Source organism: Hakea prostrata, chromosome 8 (assembly GCF_041222555.1).
Source record: "Hakea prostrata isolate BN-2017 chromosome 8, UWA_Hpros_2, whole genome shotgun sequence".
NCBI classification, from domain to species: Eukaryota; Viridiplantae; Streptophyta; class Magnoliopsida; order Proteales; family Proteaceae; genus Hakea; species Hakea prostrata.
In genome coordinates, this window is record NC_142607.1 from 35,287,567 (window position 1) to 35,292,731 (window position 5,165).

The 5,165-nt window shown below is 33.4% G+C and overlaps 1 non-coding gene across 1 annotated transcript; it reads right to left on the reverse strand.

Annotated features, from left to right (window-relative positions):
- Positions 1–2,291: 2,291 nt before the first annotated feature.
- On the reverse strand, positions 2,292–2,377 carry TRNAM-CAU (transfer RNA methionine (anticodon CAU)). The gene is given in 2 exon segments: positions 2,292–2,327; positions 2,340–2,377. It is a non-coding gene; the product is annotated as a tRNA-Met (tRNA).
- Between the last annotated feature and the right edge of the window lie 2,788 nt (positions 2,378–5,165).

The window sequence follows — 5,165 nt, forward strand, 5'->3', positions numbered from 1 at the left end:
GTAAATTATATTTCTTTGTTATTTGAATTGAAAAAATTAAAACTTTGATGATCAAGTAGATTTTATTCCCACTTGGAGGAGTGTGATAATTGCTAAATATTGGTTCTTTAGACTTTGCATTGCTGATCCAGGATATGGATCAACTGTGTGTTTGTTTTCTAGTAAAGGTGGAATATAGATTTATAGTTTTATGAGACAAATATTGAAATTTGGAACTTCAATTATTGACAAAAATATTTATTGCATCTGGATTAATTAATGAAATTGCTATATCAATCTTCACTCTTTCGTTTGATCCAATGTCTTGGAGTTTGGAAGAAGCCATTGGTTTCAAATTTGATATTGGTAGAAGCAGGGATCCGTCCAAGATGTTAGAACTTACAAAGGAGGTGGCAAAATATAACAAATTTTGTTGTTGTTGGATATTGTTAAAACCGAAATGCCCGTGCACAAACAACATACCCCTCCCATGATCAGAAATGCCCCCTTCAATAGACACGTATCCATTCACAAACAACATATCCCTCACCTAATCAGAATAAAGCACTCCCCCAAGCAACATACCCCTCCCTGAATAGACATGTACCCGTTCACAAACAATGTACCCCTCCCCTGATCAGAACAAAGCATTTCTCCAAGCGACGTACCCCTCGCCGTGGAACTATGCAAATATTCTTTTTTATGAAACTGTTTTGAATTTTAATATAAAAACAAAAAGATAATAAATATCAAAAAGTGCGACTACTTGTAGTAAAACTTGTATCTATTGGTAATTTACAGCAACTTTAAACCGCGGGTAGTCCCATCTATTAGGTTTCCATTATTTCATATTCTTAAATCTTGTTCTTAATTTAGCGTTGGGGTCGATGTGGTCAAGTTGTTTTCTTGGAAAATAAAAGGGTTGACAAGATAATGCATCATCGATTGATAAAGAGGGAGTTCCAAAAAGAGAAAGAGGAAAACCAACTGAAAAGAAAGCCACTATCTCAATTTATACAATTACAGCTATTTCAATTAGTTTGAAGGGCTTTCATTAATTGATAATTGATATGTGTAATTTGCTGAGTTCCTCCCATGTGCTATAACTTCAAAGTATGCCATTTTCAAAATCATATTGTTATTATCCTATAAAAAAGAATTGCCAAATATTTCCTGTTTTGTTACATATTTGGTATTATACACCAACCTAAGTGAATTAACATATTTTTCTTGGTCAAATTGAAATGATGTCTTTTGCCAAGAAGCTCACATTTCTAAACTAACTAGAACCTTCATTGAACCTTTTGACAGATGAAAAGCCCCCTCTCCCTCCAAAAGAAAATGAATAAATAAAGAAATTTATTAATTAAGTTAGAATTATCTTAATGTAAATTAATTATCTCATATTCTCCTGTAAACAAGAATTTCTTTCAGAAAATGAAAACAGAGTAGAATTAAAGATTATTTGAGCCGAACCGTGCATTACCATTAAAAAACAATATTCGATAATCTTCAACATAATCAAAATCTAACTAAAAAGCCCACGTGCAACTGCACGTGCGTATTTACTAGTTAAAGTTAAAAATCAATCTATAAATTTTCCATAAACTAAATAGAAGAAGGGGTAGAAAAAGAAATTGAATCAAAGTGTTTTTCTTAGAATCCTCACCATTATCTCCAATTGCTTGACTTGGCAACTCTTTCCTCTTGTCAATTAAGTCTACAATAGCTATGACCTTAGCTTTTGTTTGGTTTTCATTATTGGATTCTCATAATGTTCAAGCTCACCCTATCTCACGTCCAAATGACACTAATATATATGTTGCTGCTATCCACAAGTATGCGTCAACTTATGAGATTGATAAATGTGTGTTACAGAATCGATCATGCGTTACAGATTTATACGTATGCCATACTACTATTTGTGGTTTAAAAGTGTCAAGAGAGCACATTGTTCTCCTTGACCGATGGAACGGTGAATGAGATTCGAAGAAAAGACGGATTGAGTTTGATTAATGTAATACATCTAAGGACCCATTTTAGGCCTTTCTATTTAACAAATCTGAATTAGGACCCATTTTTATTATCAATGACATGTTTATTTTGCTTCCTAGTTAGGGATTATATGGCTTTTTTGTTCTATTTTCTCTTTTTGTGTGAGTTGATGTTAACAAGACAAGAATGCACTTCAGAAGACAGTGGACTCAAAATTCTACCAAAACACCTGAAAAAAGACAAAAAACATGCTAATTGTTTTTTGCGTAAGGATTACATCATCTAGTACCTTCAGTTGCTAATAAAGATAAAAACAATGGGGTGAGAGAGGCTCGAACTCTCGACCTCAGGATTACTCAGACAGCTATGAGACCTACGCGCTAGCCAACTGCGCCACCACCCCAATATGTTATTTGTCTACCACAAAATATTCTAATTTATTGTCACTTTGCTTTCTACCCCGCAACAATAGTGTTGCAAAGCTCAGACTCTAAAGCTTAAAGTGAGGTATTAAAAAGAGATTATAATAATCCTATTAATTTCATTTTTTCACCCCTAGGGAAAAACGAAAAAGAAAAGGAGAATACTTCAGTGGTTGCTTAACATGGATTGACATGCTAAGATTATTGGTATTCAATTGTCATATCTATTTTCGGCCGAAGAGAGAAAGTGGGTAGTACCTATTAGAGGTGATCTAGAGGAATTATTAGTTTGTTTTTCTCTTTTCTAAATCCTAAAGAAGGGTTTTTATGCCTCTTTTTGGAACTTAGGTTTATCGGGCCGTTTTCTTAGGAGTAGTTTTACATATAATTTAAACATAAGGCAGAGTTTCATGAACCTTTGACCTCATAATTATGAGACATCGGTCTTACCACGGTAATCTTGAGGAGATTTGAACACTATCCTCATATCCAAACTAACACAAGAGAAAAATCACATAAAAGTTTTGGTTGATATTTCTCTGTGAAAAGTGACCTCCCTTCTCCACCTAGGAAAGATGTAAAACTCATGTTCGTGCATGTACAAACATCTACTCTTTGTCTTGGGAAGTGGAGGATACGTCTCAATTGGGTTTGGTGTATACAATCTCCAGTGCTGCTTTGTAAGTGGCAAGGAAGGCCAGAAACACTTTCTATTTAATGGAATATGACCTTCACTTTCTCATTCTATGTTGCTACTACCAAATTGTTATTGTACTCTCCCAAGAATTTTGAACAACACAATAGAGACTGGGATTCACTTACAAATATTAAAAATAATTAAAAATAAAAATCTCAGTGGACCCCCTATTGTGCAGTTCAAAATCTTCAAGCGAGCACATTGTTCTTGTGATGTCACACATTCCATTATACTATTATTTTAATGTGGTGTTAGTATGCTTTCGATCCCTAGACTATTTAAACAATTACTAACGTTTGAAACCTTGATCAGTTACCGGGTTGATATGTATATCCATCTGTCGGTCTCTTATATGGCGTAATTAGATTAAACCAATGACAAGAAAAAAATCAACTTAATTTTCTGAACTTGGAAGAATTAATAATTAGATTTCTGAGCGGACCTGTGTAGAAAATTAGAGTGAGCGTACAAGCCCATAAGGCAGGCCCATTGATTATTTAATTAAAAATACTATATATGTATATATACTATATATGATATTAATAATGTTTACAACATAATGTATAGAGATAATTATACACATATGTATCTATTATTATAATTTATAATGTTAAATGTGGTGAGTAAGGCTCTTTTTGGTATCAATTCTCATTCTCTATTATGCCTATTTAAAATAAATAAGTACAAGAATTCATTATTGGTCAAGAATGAAAAATGGTTTGGTGAATTTTATCGAAAATAAATTATAAAATGGAAAATAAGTTTGGTGTCAAGATAAAAAATTATTAAAAATGATAGTAAACAAGTGAGAAAAGAAGGAAAAAGTATGGTTGTTATAAAAGAATGTGTATTGACTATTTTACCCTCATCTTACTTATAGAACTTTAAGTAAACTTACACAAATGAAGATAATGAAATTCTCATCATAATCCATAATGGACAAAAAGTTCATTATGGATTTTGGAGGTTTTTTTATTATTTTAAATAAAAATAAAATTCAGGATAGATGCCAAACCATTTAAAATAATGAAAATTTCTCATAATTGACAATGATAATTGATACCAAAAAGAGCCTAAGAAAGACAAAAGGGGAGGAGGTGACACCTATACAGCCATGCAGGTAACATGGGGAAGGAAGAGGGGAAAAAAAAAAGAAAAGAAAAGAAAAGAAAAGGAAAAAAGAAACAGTGAGATGTCATTGTTTGGTTAGATAAAATAAAGTGCATTAATAATAAAAAATAATTTTATATTTTCAACTATAAAAGAGGGTGGGGGTTGTTTGGCTAAATGGCCGTTTTCAAAGAGAAGAGAGATAAAAGAAAAGAGAGAAGAGATAGAAGGAGAAAACAAAGAGAGAGAAGAGAGAGAAGAGAGAAGAGAGAAGGGAGAAAACGAAGAGAGAGAGAAGGAAAGCCTCGTTTGATTCTTTGAATATTCTGAAAGAATGAAAAATTCATTTGATTTTAAAATATAAAAAAATTGATAAAGAAAGATAAAATTTAAATGTCATGGGCCCCACAGGGCCCTGGAGTGATAATTCTCTCATAACAGAGAGCTGATCCAGACTTCGCAAGGGGAGGGGGGATCAAAGTGAGGTTGAGATGGGTTGGCCAATTTGTGGGCTCTTTTTGGCAAATTGATGGGTTTAGATGGGTAATTCCCATGGCCAAAATGTAAACAATAAATAGTAAAACATAACCCAACGTAGTGCTGGGATGGGCTTAGCTTGAGGCCTTAAAAAAAATCCATCCATAGCCTTATTTTACTTGGAGTGGGCTTAGGCCCATAGAGACAAACAAGCTTGCTTCCTCTACCTTCAAGGGTAAAAAAAAAGGGGTTAACATTCTTACCAAAAAAAGTAAAGGGTAACATTATTTTCAAGAAACTATTTTTTGGCGAATTTCAGTGAAATATCGCCGAAATTCGATGGTTTCGCCCCCCTTATATCTCGGCGATATAAGGGGGTTCCATGGGATTTTTTGGGGTTGTATCATTTGAATTATCGGATTTTCTATCTCCTAACCCAAACCATTCAGAGCTTCTCTCTCCTAGTTCTAGGTGTTTTGGCCATA